At 36.3% G+C, this 16,986-nt stretch overlaps 2 long non-coding RNA genes across 2 annotated transcripts; one reads left to right on the forward strand and one right to left on the reverse strand.

Moving 5' to 3' along the window:
- Positions 1 to 7,074: 7,074 nt before the first annotated feature.
- LOC114315121 (uncharacterized) lies at positions 7,075 to 7,933 on the reverse strand. Its single transcript, XR_003647665.2, has 2 exons — positions 7,713 to 7,933; positions 7,075 to 7,661 (listed from the first exon to the last, which is right to left on the reverse strand). It is a non-coding gene; the product is annotated as an uncharacterized LOC114315121 (long non-coding RNA).
- LOC145789606 (uncharacterized) lies at positions 7,654 to 12,808 on the forward strand. Its single transcript, XR_014327704.1, has 2 exons — positions 7,654 to 10,070; positions 11,386 to 12,808. It is a non-coding gene; the product is annotated as an uncharacterized LOC145789606 (long non-coding RNA).
- Positions 12,809 to 16,986: the final 4,178 nt, after the last annotated feature.

Genomic DNA, 16,986 nt, shown 5'->3' on the forward strand with positions numbered 1-16,986 from the left:
TCTCACCCCTTGTTTTGTTTACTAGCTTTGTTGGCCTTACAAAGGAGCCCCTATTTGCATGTTTCAAAGCCATGTTTCAGGCCACTTTTTGTGAGTTTTGTGACCTGCATAGGCTCTATCCAGAGCCTTTTTTGCCATGTTGAATGTCTATTATGCATGTGTAGAGTAATCCTCTTCAAGGCCTTCCAAAGGGGCCTTTACTTGCATGCTTCCTAGACTCATTTCAGGCCCTTTTTAGTGAGTTTTAGAGCCCTCATAACCTCTGTCCAGAGGTATTTTTTCCATTTTGTGTGTCCATCATACATGTGTAGAACAACCCTCTCATTGGCCTTTCAAAGGAACACTTCATTCTAACATGTGTTGACTGAGTTTCAGTGGGTTTTTGGTCATATTTTGGCATGCCATGTTTCTGTTTTTGGCTGGCTTGGTGGCCCCTCATGTGCTTCATATACATGTAGTGTAAACCATGCTTACTAGCCTATGTTGCATGTTGTTTTGGCCCTTCATGTTAGCACTTTTTGGCCATGCCTTAAATTGATTTTGTGCATGTTTTAGACTACCTTAACTCTATTTTTGGGTCTCATGGTCGAATGATGCTTGTTTTGCATGCTTGTAGTTCAATATCCATGCCTAGCTTTGAGATTTGAGGTCTATTGCATGCATATACTGAGGTGTTTTCATGCTTTGGGGTCATTATACATCATATTTCAGAGCTTATATGAATGCCATATTCCCATGATTTCCACTCTTTAAACGTGTTTGAGAGTTGTACATAAACGTCTCGTTTTCGGACCATTGCATGAGTTTCGTTTCTTTGCATGTTGAGTCATCATTTTGAGCCATTTTTCCACTGTTTCAGACCTGCCTAGGGTCTGTTTGGGGCTGGTTTTGCCATTTATACATTGCTTTGTGTACCTCTAGTGTAACCCGCTTCACTAGTTTCGGTATTCGAGCCATCTTGCATGCATTGTGTGACATATTTGCATGATTCGGGACCATTGTACATTATATTTCAGAGCTGAAAAATGTGTGTTTGCATGCCATACTTCATCCTTTACCATGCTTAGTTAGAGTTGCATGTTGCACCTTAGGATCGGTCCTTTGCATCCGTGCATGTTTGCATGTATTTCGGTTGTCTCATTTCCATCATATGGCCACTGATGTGAGTGTGGCTGAGGTCCACTCATATTGGTATAAGTCCATCTTGCATTTGTATATGCCATTTAGTTCATGTGCGCATGATAGTCTTCATAAGTGCATTGTGTATGCCATGTTATGTCACGTGCATTGTGTATGCCATTTTAGCCCATAGCATTGCGTATGCTAGGTTGCATATTAGTCGGATTGTGTATGCCATCTCATTGCTTTGTGTTTGGAGTAGAGATTAGTTCGAACACGGGAAACGAGGGACGTTTCGTACTCCAAGTGACGAAACGTGCCTCGATTCTCGGTCGCCGACACTCTTGACTGTCCATGATAGAGTTGTTGGCTTTACTTGCTTATATGTGCATTCATTTCATATTGAGTCGTGCAATTCGACTTCTCGGCCATTATGCATCGAGATGCATGATTGGTGGCATGAGGATCGAGGACTACACTCCCTTGAGCTTGTGCAAGGACGAGGAGAGTGGTCATGCACACATTTGTTGAAAATACATTGCCTTTTCTCTCTTTTGCCTTTGTTGTAGAAAAATCAGAAACCAGAGGTGGAAACTGGTCGGCTGACCAGATTTTCTGGCAGGCCGACCACCCTCTTTGGTCTCCACCACAAAGGGTGGTCGGAAGGTGGTCTCCCATGCTAATAACTGGTCGGTGGCCTTTCCAAGGTGGAGTTTTAGCTTTCTGGAGCTTTGTGCAAGTTTCTGAGATCAATTGCAAACAAAGGCGAGGCGAGGCGAGGCGTCGCGATGGAATTTCCCGACAAGGCGACCCGAGTATGCATGCATCCTTCATCATTCGAAACAGAGCTAAGGCAGGCCGTTGCACGTAGCATAGCATGCTAGTTTACTTTGCTTACCTAATTCATTTGTTAAGTAATTAGTATTGTGTAATAATTCGTTTTTTTATTTTGGTTGTGTAATATTCTTTCAGACCCTCCGAGAGAGGGCCAATTGTTGTAATAAGTGTGCGTGTGTGTGATGTATGTCTTCCAACCCCACGTCTTTCTCCCTTTTATTTATCAGCTTATGATGGTTAGTTTAGGACATGTTTCAATTAGCATACTTATGATAGCATGTTTGCATTCATTCATCTGTCTTGTATGCACCAGGCTCGGCGCATCATACTAACTGCATTGTATTTCAATTCCGAGTTGAATATTTGTTAGTTGTAGTATTTCACATGCCATCTTTAGAATAGCCGAGCCTATTGTAGTTGCATTCCTACATGTGTTGCATTAGGCATTTCAGCATAGTTAGGATCATACATGGATTTCTAACATAGCTTCTGTTTTGGCTTGGAGTACTCGGTAAGTGTTTATACTTTAGCATCCTTGCATGTGCGTGAGTGACTGCCATGATAGCATGTTTACCATGAGGCTATGTGCTTATGTGATATACTTGCCTGAATGCTTGTGGGTGAAGGTTGGATTATCTGAATTGGAATAATGCATTGACTGTGAGTTTTAAGCCCACTTGAGAGTGGCAAACCATCACGTTTTCTAAGCCCACTCGAGGGTGGCAAATCCACGTCTTAGCCTACTTGCGAGTAGCACCATCAAACCATTTTCAAAATAAACAAACATGAGATGTGTTGTTCCAATTCAGGCGATACCAGTCTATACTTGTATGCTGTGCGCATCACGTAGTAAATCTAGGCTAATAACCGGAATAAGAGCACATAATGTTTTCAAAACTCGATATCATGGTTAGTAGAGGTCGATCTTTGATCGGGCGAGCGGGGATGCTCACGAAGTGACCTTCTCCAATCGTACCTAAGTTCCCGAGCTGAGGCAACTTTGGTGATAACGGACACGTGGCTTTAGGCACGAGTCAAGGTTTCTTAAATTCCCCCAAAATAAAATATTTAGGTGGCGACTTTGTATCTGGCAAAGCAGTCCATGTTTGGCACTTCTTTCTAAAAATCAATTTTTCAAAACGATTCGCCGGATTTGGACTCTTTGATGATTCATCGGTCTTGCATTGCACTCTGCGAGATTAGATACAGGACCGTGACTTTTGAGTCCGAACTGTAGTAAGCCTAATGAACAAAATGGGATTTCCCTCCCGGGATGTTCGGGGACGTCTACAGGAGGACTCGGAGCTGAGGCTCCATTTTTGTTTTATGGTTATTTATTAATGTAAGCCCATAGCTATATTTGTGTTGAGTTGAAACTCCATTTTGTATAACCAAGAATGTTCTTAGATAAATTTGTAAGCCTGTAGAGCACTTATTATTTGTTTGGCTTTCATTTCATACTTGTTGTAAAATGCATGCTTGGGATTGGAACTGGGTCATTGAGATGTGAACGGTATGTATTTGGCATTTAGGATTAAATGGAAATGGATGTATGGAATAGTTAGCTCTATATATGTGTTTGTCTATCAGGTGGGTTTATTGTATAAATAAATATATCCTGCCCTTTTTTTTTTTTTTTTTCAGGGCGTTGCATCCTTGGAACAAAATATATTGTATTTAGGTCTCAATGCTTAACGTTAATAAAACGGACTTCTTTCTCGCAATCTCGATTTGGACAAAGTTCCTTCTTGGATTTCTTGGCAATTGGATTTATAATCTTAACTCTTAATTTTCTATTTCCTTAATTTTGGCATTCTTACGAGTTATGATTTTTTAATGTGGTTGTTTGCTAAATGTTTTTATAATGTTTTGTTCTCATATTTATTCTTGTCCTACAATTCTTTGGTTTATTTTTTTCTTTATTTTTGATCATTTTTCTCTAACTACTCTTCTATACAATGATAAAATTACTTAAATTATTAATTGAAATAAAATTTTGACATTATTAAAAATTATTAATTAACTTGATAATTTATTAATAAAATGAGTCATTTGTAATGAAACTAGAATTTCAAGGGGTAGGATGTAATTTTAAAAAGGGCAAGCGGTCAATATATCTAAATTTAAATTTTGTTTGGCCAAAAGTTCATGCCCTGGCCCCGTTTGTTTCACTGGATATAAAATGGAGGATATAATATGATGTGGGATTTAGTCAGGATATATAATGAATAGGATATAGGTATTGGATAGTATATCCCCCAAGTCATGTTTGTTGACTTGATATATAAGATTGGATATATGTTATGCATGTTTGTTTTACAAAATATATTGTGGGATATAACAAGTAATTTTCAAGATTGCCCTCATAATATTATATTATATTAAATTAAATTAAATAATATTATATTATATTAAATTCAAAATTTATATTAAATTATATTATATTCAATTAAATTCAATAATATTATATTATATTAAATTCAATTCAATTCAATAATATTTATATTAAATTAAATTCAATAATTATATTAAATTAAATTAAATTAAATTAAATAATATTTATATTAAATTAAATTCAATAATATTTATATTAAATTAAATTCAATAATATTTATATTAAATTAAATTAAATAATTATATTATATTAAATTAAATTCAATAATATTTATATTAAATTAAATTAAATAATTATATTATATTAAATTCAAAATTTATATTAAATAATATTATATTAAATTCAAAATTTTATATTAAATTATATTATATTATATTAAATTCAATAATATTATATTATATTAAATTAAATTAAATTCAATAGTATTATATTATATTAAATTCAAAATTTGTATTAAATTATATTATATTATATTAAATTAAATTAAATAATATTATATTATATTATATTAAATTCAATAATATTTATATTATATTAAATTCAATAATATTAAATTAAATTCAATAATTATATTATATTAAAGGAGAAATTACTCATAAATCCCATTTTGATAAATATTGCTCTGGTTAGTCCTGAATGTTTTTTATTAAACCATTTAGTCCTGTTTATGATTTCTCTTCCTTCCGAACATCAACAACATCAACTACATCATCACCATCAACAAACATCAACTATATCACCAACGTCACTAAAAAACATCATAAAAAATCAACCGTATCCAGAGAAACCCAGGTTCGATTTTAATGGTGTTACACATAGATATTATTCAATGATGTTTAATCTGCTTCAAGCCTACCTCCTGTCCACCATCCCAACCTTCCCCTCCACCTTCATCTCCACAAACTCCTCCACCGTATCCAGCACCAGCCTCATCACGTCCATCGATTCCTCCGCCGCCGCCGCGATCTCCGCCCTTAGCGCCACCGACTCTTTCCTCTTCGCCAACAGAAACCTCACCAATCCCTTCGAATCCATCCTCCGGCAACACATTCTCAACACCTCCGACAAACTCCTCTCTCCTCCGCCGCCCTCAGCCTTCTCGATTATGAAGGCGGTGGAGTACGAGGCCTCATCCCTACTCCATGAATCAGATCTGGGTTCCGAACCCATCTCCCTCTCTCTATTTCTCACAGAGCCGATCTGAGATGTGGGTTTTTGAGATGTGTTTCGAATCAGATCTGGGTTTCGATCTGAGATGTGTTCCGAATCAGAGCCGGGTTTCGATTTGAGATGTTTTTGATGTTATGATGATGTTTTTTTTTTTTTGAACCGGATGTTATGATGATGTTTGAACAAAAAAATTGTTACGATGATGTTAGATCGAAAAAAAAAATTGTTATGATCATGATGTTTGATCAGAAAAAATTGTTTAGTTTGACGGATGATTTTTAGTGTTTGTTTGATGATGTTAATGCTGATATTTTGATGATGTTTGTGGGTGTTTCACGATGATCAGATTATCAAAACATCATCAAATCAAGAACACTCAATAGGTCCTAACATCATCAAAAATGTTTGATGATTATTTGATGATGGTGGTGGGTGTTAACCCATTTACTAATGTCTTTACATTTAGTTGAACATCAGATTCTTTGTTCAGCATGTTTGGTCCTAACCCACTTGATAAACAGCAGAACATCAAATGTTCTATTTTTGATGATCATCGATGATAATCTGACAATCAAATTTTTTGTTTTGGTGTTCGATGTTTTAGCATCTGTGTTTGTGGGTGTTTGAAACATCATAAAAAAGGTATATAATCTGATGTTTGTTTGATGATTATAATGTCTGATGTTGATGATAACCGGATGAACACCCACAAACATCGGATGAACACCGTTAAACATTAGGGTTATTTTAATCGTTATTTTGATGTTTAATCGTTATTAAAAAAAATTGTTTAATCATTATTTTTGATGTTATTTTGATGATAATGTTGTGATGTTCAATTTCAATTTTTTTAAAAATAAATTTGATGTTTTAATGTTTGATGAATAATGTTTGATGCTTGATGAATAATCTTAATGTTTAATAGTTGTGTTTGATGTTTGATTATAATGTTGGATGTTGGATGAATAATTCTAACGTTGATAACGTTTTCACCGAAATTATACGAATAATTCTGTCATTGGTAATGTTTGATGTTTGATAAATACTTCTGACGTTACTAATGTTTGATGTTTGATGAATAATGTTTAACATAAAAAGGCCTATAGTAAGCTTTTACAGAAATAGGACCTATTAGTCCAACAAAAAACATTCGGGACTAAGTAGATTAACATTTTCAAATTTGGGATTTATTGGTGCTTTCCCCTATATTAAATTCAAAAATATATATTAAATTATATTATGTTAGAAAGACAAAAGGGTAAATTGGACTTTTTACATCATATCCCATCCAAGGGGATATGATATAATGGGGGGTGGTATTGTATATCCTCCACTTTTGGGGATATACAATCCCACCGGATATTATATCCCCTTAAAAAAAAAATTACAAATATGGGATATATGGATCCCACCGGATATAATATCCAATCCGAATCTTCATATCCCCAATCAAACAGGAATACTTTGTCCATAAGGATATGTTTAGGCAAAATGACTAAAATACCCATCAAAATATATGTTGCGTCGGTTTGTTTCCCCAAATCAAACCCCCCCTCTCTCTCTCCATCTTCTCTCTGGATCCGATCGGAGAGGTCATCGTTGCCACCGCCGCCTCGGCCTCCGCCGAATTCGAGAAGATATGACTAAGAGGGTATCCAGGTTCCAATCTGTGGAGATCGAAGCCATGGCCGTTTGCCGCTTACCTTCCGCGACTGTACTAACGGTTGTAGCCACGACTCGGCGAGAGAGGAAGAGAAGAGAGGAAATGCGAGCGTTTAGAGTTGGATGTGCGAGAAGAAAGTAAAGAAAAGGTGTGTAGCTTTGCAAAGTTGTTTTGTTTTGGAATTGGAGAGGCGAAATATAGAGGAGTGGTGGTCATCGCCATTGTTGCAATTGCCGAGCTCTCTGTGTGTGCGCGCCCATCTACCTAGGGTTAGGGTTTTACGCCACCCCCTTCCCTCAAATCTACCCCCTCCGTCATCTCCGTCTCTGTCTCTGTCTTTCTCTCTCTCTATATATATATGTTGTGTTTTGTGTTTGGTAGTTGAATCAGATCTTGGTTTTTGATCTGTTTGTTCATTAATATCTATTTAAATCTCGCTCTGAATCAATATCTATATATATTGATTCGGTTCTTGATCTGTTTGTTCATTGATATGTGTTACTTTTCTATGTAGTCTATTTCATATACTTTCTTAGAGAAGGATGATAGTGGTTTTAGGTTGATGATGATAGTTCATAGATGCACCGTTCCATTTGTTTACTGTCATGTTTAAGAAGGGTGGGTTGGTCATGTTCATGCATCAATTTCTCTGGTTTGTCACTTTTGTGAACTTGAGATGTTGTTCGAGTATATTTATTTATAAAAAAAGGATTACATATCTAGAATTCCTATTCAAAGTATTATGAAAAGCACAGATCTCTCTATTTGTCTAAAAAATAAGCACATTGTTGTATCAAAATATGAAAATTTTGTACAGATAAAATTTGGCTAGAACATTTGTACAGATAAAAAAATTGAACAGATAGTCAAAAAATTTGAATAGATAGATATAAATTTGAATAGATAGTCAAAAAAAAGTCAACAGATAAATTAAGAGATAAAATTAGAAATAAAATGTCCTCCAAAACTAATAAAAAGACTTCTTCCCAAACTATTTCACAAATGGTGGACTTCTCACAAACAAAAAAAATATCTACTAAACCTAATGTCTTATGTCCTATTTAAATTTGGACTTTTCAACAATTCTCTCTTTTAAAAACTGTCGATTGACTTGATGATTTATTAATAAAATTTGTTATGAAATTAGAATTTTCAAGGGGTATGATGTAATTTTTAAAACTATAAGGACAACTCTTATTTTAAGCAAACCTAGGATTGTATTTGTAATTTATCCAAATATAAAAGTGGTATAGTCGTATTGGTTGTATAGTAGGGCTCGCAAATATCTTGACAATTGGGATTAGACCCGAGTTAAAGGAATTTTAATAGGACTTTGTAACTGTTATTTGATTTAGGATAAAATCTCCCGACAAGTTTGTTCTATTTTGACTCTAGGGGGTTGAATGGTGATGCAGTCTCTTCTAGATATGTTTAGAATTCGTTATATATCTATATATATCTTTGATGCTCTGTAGAAGCTAAAATTATCTAGTGTTCCGGGACACCATACCAAAATGAAATACATATCTATATTCATGTCAGAAGAACTGTATAAGCGCATGGTGAAAATGAGATGCTCATGCATGACAGACAACATAGAAGTGTTTGCTGAGGCAATGGTGCCACAGCAATGGTGCCAGGCTACGATATCAATGTGGGACTCCTTTGGCATGGAAGGAGACACGGAATCAGTGGATTGCATTACATAGAGACAACACCGCTAACGCTATCAACAATCTATGGCAGTGAAAGAGTGTTGAGTCTCATCCTCAACATTTGTGGGGTTGATGTTAACAGAATTTCTGTTATGGATTATCTGACTGCCCTGGATTGCTATTTTGCCTATGAACCTACTCTCAACGAGTTCGTGACATGCTTGAAGCACGTAATGCTCAATGCAAGAACTCTGGAGATTGAGGTTGCTTGAAGTATAGTTCAAACATATATGTGATTAATTAGTGAAGGACATGACCATGACCCTGACAGTTCCGGCCTGGCGTAATTTAGATTTAATATTTCGCAACATCACTTATCCAATTGTTATCATAGGGGGGGATTTCAATCAGATTTGTGGGATGGAAGACAAGCTAGGGGGCTCAAGTCATTTACCTCTGAACTTCATATCAAGTCATCATCTTGTGGATTTGCCTAACAAAGGGGTTTGTTTCACCTGGCGTAACAACCGTGCAGATCAACAAGTAATTTATGAAAGGCTGGATAGGGCCTTAGTTTCAAATGACTGGTTTACTGAGTTTCCAAATGCTTTGCTTTTGTGCCCATCCAAAGATCTGATCATAGTCCTATTCTGTTAGATACTTGTTCCCAAATCATGGAAGGCAGGCGGGGTCAACTGTTTTGAAGCAGCTTGGTTAATGGATGACTGTTCTTATGCCATTATTCAAAATGCATGGGCAGTTCCCACTGTCGGATCTAACCAATTTGTGGCCAAACAGCAACTCAATCGAGTGATGAAGCATTTGAGAAACTGGAGCAGTTTATCTAATCGCAGTTTGCAGGGTCAGATTGTTGAGACTAGAGCAGAGTTATCAAAGGTACAAGCACAGCTCAAAACCAATTCAGTGGCTGAACAAGATTGGTCTTTTAGGAAAAAATTAGATGGCCTTTTGCAGAAACAAGAGGTTTATTGGGAGCAAAGGTCTATGCAAAGATGGATGGCTGTAGGGATCGAAACACACTTTTTTTTTTTTTTTTTCCATCGAATCGCTTCATGGAGACAGTGTAACAGCATTCAATCTTTGCAATTGGAGGATGGTACTTTGGTGACTAATCCGATGACGATTTAACACACTTTCATAGCCCATTTTCAGAATCTGTTTTGGGCATCTGAACATATGCAACACCCCAGAGGCACCAACAATCCATCAGGTGACTTCCCTTCTCATTTTGATTTACTTTCGGTCCTTCAAACTCATTTAAGTTGGAAGATATTGGTATTCTTTCAGCACCTTTTAATGAGGATAAAATTAAAATGGCTGTTTTTCAAATGGGGAAATTAAAATCACGGGGTCCTTATGGGTTTATTGCTGGCTTTTATCAAAAATGTTGGAAAATTGTTGTGTGTCTGTATCAGCTGCTGTCCTAAAAGTTTTACACTGGTTTTTTACTGAAAGAGTTCAATCAAACCTTCATTTGTTTAATTCCTAAAATTCGGAACCCTATCACAGTGAATGATTATCGCCCTATCAGTTTGTGCAATGTAATTTATAAAATTGGGGCCAAAGCTTTGGCCAATAGATTGCAGATGGTACTACCTAGTTTAATTTCTGAAAATCAAAATGCTTTTTTGATGGGGCGATTGATATCAGATAATGTTCCCTTGGCCCATGAACTGATTCAATTTATTTGACATCGTACTTAAAGGGCAGCAATCTTTCTGTGGCCTTGAACTAACAAAGCCTATGACCATGTTAGTTGGCCTTTCGTAGAGGCTTGCTTGCACAAATTGGGGTTTCCGGATCATTGGATTCACCTTTTGATGCAATGTGTTATATCTGTGTCGTTCTCTGTGCTTGTTAATGGCATTCCCACGCGTTTCTTTAAACCTCAAAGGGGCCTCTGTCAGGGTGAGCCGCTTTCTCCCTGTCTATTTATTCTGATTATGCAAATTCATTTGGATGGTTTTCTTCATATGCACAATGAAGGAATTTGCCATGGGATAGCTATTAGTCGTCGCTCCCCTCCAGTGTCTAATGTTACACAGACTCTTCAAAATAAATCAAATACTCGCGTCGGACACCCAACACTCGGACAAGGGTATGGGATACGTGTCGGACACTTTTCAACATATATTTCTTATAAAATTGTATATAACACTATTATTATATGTACATATTATTGTATAATTGCTATAAATATCATTTTGACATGGTAAGTTACATATAGATACATACCCGCACCCGACACTCATGCCCGAGTCCATGCAACATAGCCAATGTCTCACCTTTTGTTTGCAGATGATATTTTTATTTTTATGAATTCTCGGAGGAGATATGGTGCCTACAATGGTTTCTCAATGCTTTTTGTTCTCAATCTGGCCTTAGAATTAATTTACGAGAATCAGAGGCATACTTAAGGCCAAACATGTCCATTAAGGCTAGATCTGTTTTTAACTGTCTTTACGGTTAAAGTAGTCAATCAGTTTGGCATTTATTTAAGAGCCATGATGGATTTCTCTTTTCAGAAAAAATCAAAATGGTGTGGACATATCCTGGCACGAATTCAACACAAACTTCAAAGTTGGAAATTCCAATTTTTATATTTTGCTGGGAGGTGCGTTCTTGTCAAGCATGTTCTTCAAGCTATTCTCATCTACATTTTTTCGGTCTTTAAAATCCCTGGCAACGTCATCAAGAAAATGCAAGGTCTGTGGCACTCTCATAAGGAAAAAAGCATTACACGGAAAAGATGGGATCACTTGTGTTTTTCCAAATCTTTGGGCGGTCTCGGGATTAGGGATCTCAGTGCTTCAATCAAGCTTTGTTAGCAAAAGTGGCTCGGCGTATTCTGAAGTTTCCTAACTCTTTGTAGGCCAGAGTCTTGGTGGGGAAATATTGTCAAAAGAATTCCTACTTGTCTGTTCGGCTGATGCCATATTCCACTTGGGGTTGGAGAAGCATTTTATGGGGTCGGGATCTCCTTATCAAGGGCCTCAAATGGGTGGTTGGGGATGGCACCAATATAAACCTGACTGAAGATCAATGGATCCCCTCAATTTGAAATCCCCTTAGTGGACAAAATCTCAGTAGGTTTTTTCGGTCTTTATCCTTGTCACACTTAATTGATGAGGAGAGCCACATTTGGAGGGAGAGTCTACTGAGTATTCTTTCCACCTGACAGCCTTCCCCATATTTTGGGTATTCATTTATGGGAAATTTGGCTATAAACTCCTCTTATCTTCCTGTTATTGTTAAAATGACTAAAAAAAGAATTATACTTTTAAAATCCCCTCATAATTATAAAGTCTTGTATAAAAGATAAAATTTATTATTTAAATATTTTATTAGACTATTATACCCTCAACTAAATCTTTCCTAATCACCATCTCAATCTCTCAAGCTTCGTCTGATACAACTATTGCTTTTACATAGACAATGACGCCATGGCTAGGGTTTCAAAGGAGATCGGGATCAAAATAGTAAAAGTTCATCCTCAATCAATGGCTTCGTTGTTTGCACCTAAGGATTAAGCTCTCTGTCCCAAGATCTGAAAAAATCATCACTCGTAACTTTCTCTTCGGATGATTATGACGATGAGCAACACCAATTGACGATGGAGATGGTGGAGGTATGAGAGATGATATGCGAATATGGTGAAGATTTGTGGGAGAGAGTTGTGTGTGTGTGTGTGTGTGTGTGTGAGAGAGAGAGAGAGAGAGAGAGAGAGAGAGAGAGAGAGATGACACAATAATGATAGAAGACGCAATAACTATTTGATCTTCGACATATGTTGATTAGTTTTTTTGTTTTTGTTTTTGATTTATTTTTGTTGATTTGCCAAGTTCAATCAGGTGTGTGTTCTAAGTTTTGTTTGACAGAATGAGAGTAAAATTTTACTCTGGTTTGTGCTCTGTTTTTGTTTGACAGAATGACGGTAAAATTTTACTCTGGTTTGTGCTCTGTTTTTGCTTGGCAAAATGAGAGTAAAATTTTACTTTGGTTTGTGCTCTGTTTTTGTTTGACAGAATAAAAGTAAAATTTTACTCTGGTTTGTACTCTGCTTTTACTTGGCAAAATGAGAGTAAAATTTTACTCTGGTTTGTGCTCTGTTTTTGTTTGATAAAATTAGAGTAAAATTTAACTCTGGTATGTGCTCTATTTTTGTTTGATAAAATAAGAGTAAATTTTTACTTTGGTGTCATCTGTTCTATTTTTTATTATTTTTTTATACAATGATAGTAAGCTTTTACTCTGTTATTGTGTGCCTCTGTTATTTGTTTTTGGACTCCTAGTGACACTAAAATTTTACTATCAATTCATTGTAGATTTGAATTATATAATGATAGTAAAATTGTACTTTCAGAGTAAAATTTTACTTTAAATCATACTTACTCTTATTCAAAATAAAATTTTACTTGGGCTAAAAACATGTTGATTTGCTTAACGATATAAAATTTTACTTTGAATCATAGTAAAATTTACTCTGATTCAGAGTTTTTTTACTCTGAATCAGAGTAAAGTTTACTATGATTCAAAGTAAAATTTGACTCTGGTTAATACTCTGAATCAGAGTAAAGTTTACTATGATTCAAAGTAAAATTTTACTCTGGTTAAAAACATGTTGATTTGCTTAACGATATAAAATTTTACCTTGAATCATAGTAAATTTTACTCTGATTTGGAGTAAAATTTTACTCTAAATCAAAGTAAAGTTTATTATCATTCAAAATAAAATTTTACTTTGAAATACACTGTGAGGATGGCTTAATAGGAGAGCTGATAGATATGAGGGTAATATAGTAAAAGAAACAAGTTTTAAAATATTAAGAGGTTTCGAAAGTACCTATATAATTCTTGTCCTTTTAAAAGATAAATTAGACAGTGAGGGATCTATCACCAAATCTCTCAATCATTTACCTAGAGAAAATAGAGAAGATAAGACAACATGGACACATACTAAACATGGTGAATTTACGGTTAAATCTGGCTACTATAAGGCTTTACAGAGAAACCACATTAACCCCTCCAACCATGCTAATGATTTGAATCCCTTGTGGAAGAGACTAGCATTGGAAAATCCCTCCAAAATGGGTTATGTTTCTTTGAAAATGCCTTCATAACATTTTGCCTGTCTGTTGGATTTGGAAAAAAGGGGTGTGCCAATTGAGTTGTTTGGGTGGTATTGAAACCATTGAGCATGTTTTCTTCATTTGTCCTGTTTCTTACCGGATTTGGAGAGGGACATCATTGGGGTTGGACTTCTCACAAGGAAATCCAATTTGTTTTGCTTCATGGTTTTTAACGTGGAATTCATTGGGAGAGGATGAGGAGATCATAATTCGGTCCTATTTCCATCTTGTGGGCAATATGGCTTCAGAGAAATCAGGTGGTTTTTCAGGGGACTTTATGATGCCATTGACATGTGGGAAATCATTCTAATGCATTTTCTTCGCATGACCATCATATGCAGACATAATGACAGCACTGGGAATTGTTTTATTTTGGCCAATTCTCTTACTAGCAATCTCACTTTTAAGATTTGAACTATGGTTATTGATGGATCATGGAGGCAAGGAACTCACCAAGCAGAGGATGTGCTTGGGTTTGTTTTGATGAGGATCAACGGTTGGTGCATCAAGATGTTATTAGTCTACCTCTCAAAGAAGGATAACTGTAGACATCATATTTTGACTAACCTTAAGATTTCGCATTTATGACCCATTTGATTCTTATCTCTTTCAAGACTAATCACCAAATGAAAACTGATTGGACCATGGACACTGTTGTAACGGACATAAAAATCCTTTAGAAGCTCATTCCTATTTCTAGTTGTTTCTAAAGTAGATTGGTATTCAACTAGTGCGTAGACTGGCTCATGGTGTAAACAATTTCAAAGCTTAATATTATTTCCTGTTTCTCAAAAAAAAAAAAAAAAAAAAAATTGTTTGGTTTGGATTTTCAGAATTCACTTTTCAAAAAATTAAATTTTTTTGTTTTTCTTGTTTTCGTTAAATTTTTTTAATATTCTAAATAATTTTTTTAATTTTTAGATACACCTAACATAAATACACTTAAAAAGTATAAAATTTGTGAAAAGGAAAATTCAATAAATACCAAAAATATAAAATAAAAAAATATGAGAATTCAGTATATTTTTCGTAATTTTTTTGTATTTATTAACTTTTTAAAATATTTTTTTTATAAATATTTTACTTTTTAGATATATATAAGTAAGGTGCATCTAAAAAAGTAAAAAAATTGTTTAAAATTTTAAAAATATTCATTAAAAATAAAAAAAATACAAAAAACAAAAAACTCAATTTCTAAGGGTGTGTTTGGTAACGTTTACATTTTCAGTTTATATTTACAAAAATTTTATAAACTGGTTTTTGTTTATTTTTTGTTTATTTTTAGAAAAACATAAACTACAAATGCGTTTGGTAATTGCCAATATGTTTAAAACAATTTAAAAATATAAAAAAGAATGAGAAATGACAAGTGGTGGCAAGTGGCGGCGAAAGACGGTGGTTGAAAGTGGTGACGGTAGGTGGTAGGTAGCTGGTGGTGGCAGGTGGTGGTAGGTGGGTGGGTAACGGTAGCGGGTGACGGTGGCGGGTGGTGGGTGGTAGCGAGTGGGTGGTAGTGGTGGCGGGTGGTGGTGACAGGTGGGTGGCGGATGGCGGGTAGATGGCGGGTGGTGGTGGTGGTGGTGGTGGGTGGGTGGGTGACGGTGGTAGGTGGTAGCGAGTGGGTGGTGGTTGTGGGTAGTGGGTGGTGGTGGTGGCAGGTGGCGGGTGGTGGTGGGTGGTGGCGGGTGGGTGGTGATGGTGGGTGGGTGGGCGACGGTGGCGAGTGGTGAATGGTGACAGGTGATGGGTGGTGGTGGCAGGTGGGTGGCGGATTGCGGGTGGTGGCAGGTGGTGGGTGGGTGGGTGACAGTGGCGGGTGGTAGGTGGTAACGAGTGGGTGGGTGGTGGTGGCGAGTGGGTGGCAGGTAGCTGGTGGTGGTGGGTGGCAGGTGGTGGATGGTGGTGGCAAGTGGGGTAGTGAGTGGTGGTGGCGGGCTGTGGATGGTAGTGGCAAGCGGCGGGTGGCGGGTAGATGGCAGGTGGGTAGTGGTGGTGGCAAGGAGTGGGTGGTGGTGGCGAGTGAGTGACAGGTGGCTGGTGGCGGGTGGTGGCGGGTGGTGGGTGGTGGTGGCAGGTGGCTGGTGAGTGGTGATGGGAGGTGGTAGTGGATGGTGGGTGGTGGTGGCGAAAGACGGTGGTGGAAAATGGTGACGGGTGGTGGCTAGTGTTGGGTGGTAAAAAAAAGAAAATTGAAAACTCAAAATGGAAACGCATTTTTTATGTTTTTATTTTTTGGCCAAATTTATAAACTGAGACCACTGATTTATAAATCAAAAATTTTACCAAACAAGTTTTTATTTGAGTTTTTTAAATTTTTGTAAATATAAACAGAAAACTGAAAACGTAAATGTTATCAAACGACACCTAAAAAATTAAATCAGAAAATCAAATACATTAAGTTTTGAAGTTCAAGAAAACAAAATACAAATGAGTCAATTTAAAAAAATTTGTTGTATTTTACTCTTATATTAATATTAATGTAGTTTAATTTTGGGGAATTGACCCATAAATCCTAAAAGGTGGAATTGTAATATAATCAGTCCCATATTTAATTTTGCACACCCAGAGGTCCCATTATTTGGGGGTGGATAATTTTGCCCATGAACGTATTATTTTTGGTTTGGTGATATTATGTTTGAATGATTTGGGTATATGTAACGTTTGGAAAAAGCTTACTATAGTTCTTTTTGGGTTTAGTAGTATATGTAGGGGAATCCATGTTATTTATGACCCACAGGTTGGTGGCCCACATCATTTTTTGAAGCCCACATTTGAACACAACCCATCATTTTGCAAAAACCACACTTCGGTGGACCACATCAAGTTGATGAAACAGAAATTGATGCCCACATCAACTTCGTAAACCACATTTGGATGGTCTACATCATAACAGAAGCCCAATCTCTGGAGCCCCACATTACGAACAATCATCAAAATAACGTACATACACAACAACAACAACAACCTGCGAATGTCACACATCCAATTTTTTTCAAA

Source organism: Camellia sinensis, chromosome 4, assembly GCF_055761805.1.
Source record: "Camellia sinensis isolate YWXY chromosome 4, ASM5576180v1, whole genome shotgun sequence".
In the NCBI taxonomy this organism is placed as follows: Eukaryota; Viridiplantae; Streptophyta; class Magnoliopsida; order Ericales; family Theaceae; genus Camellia; species Camellia sinensis.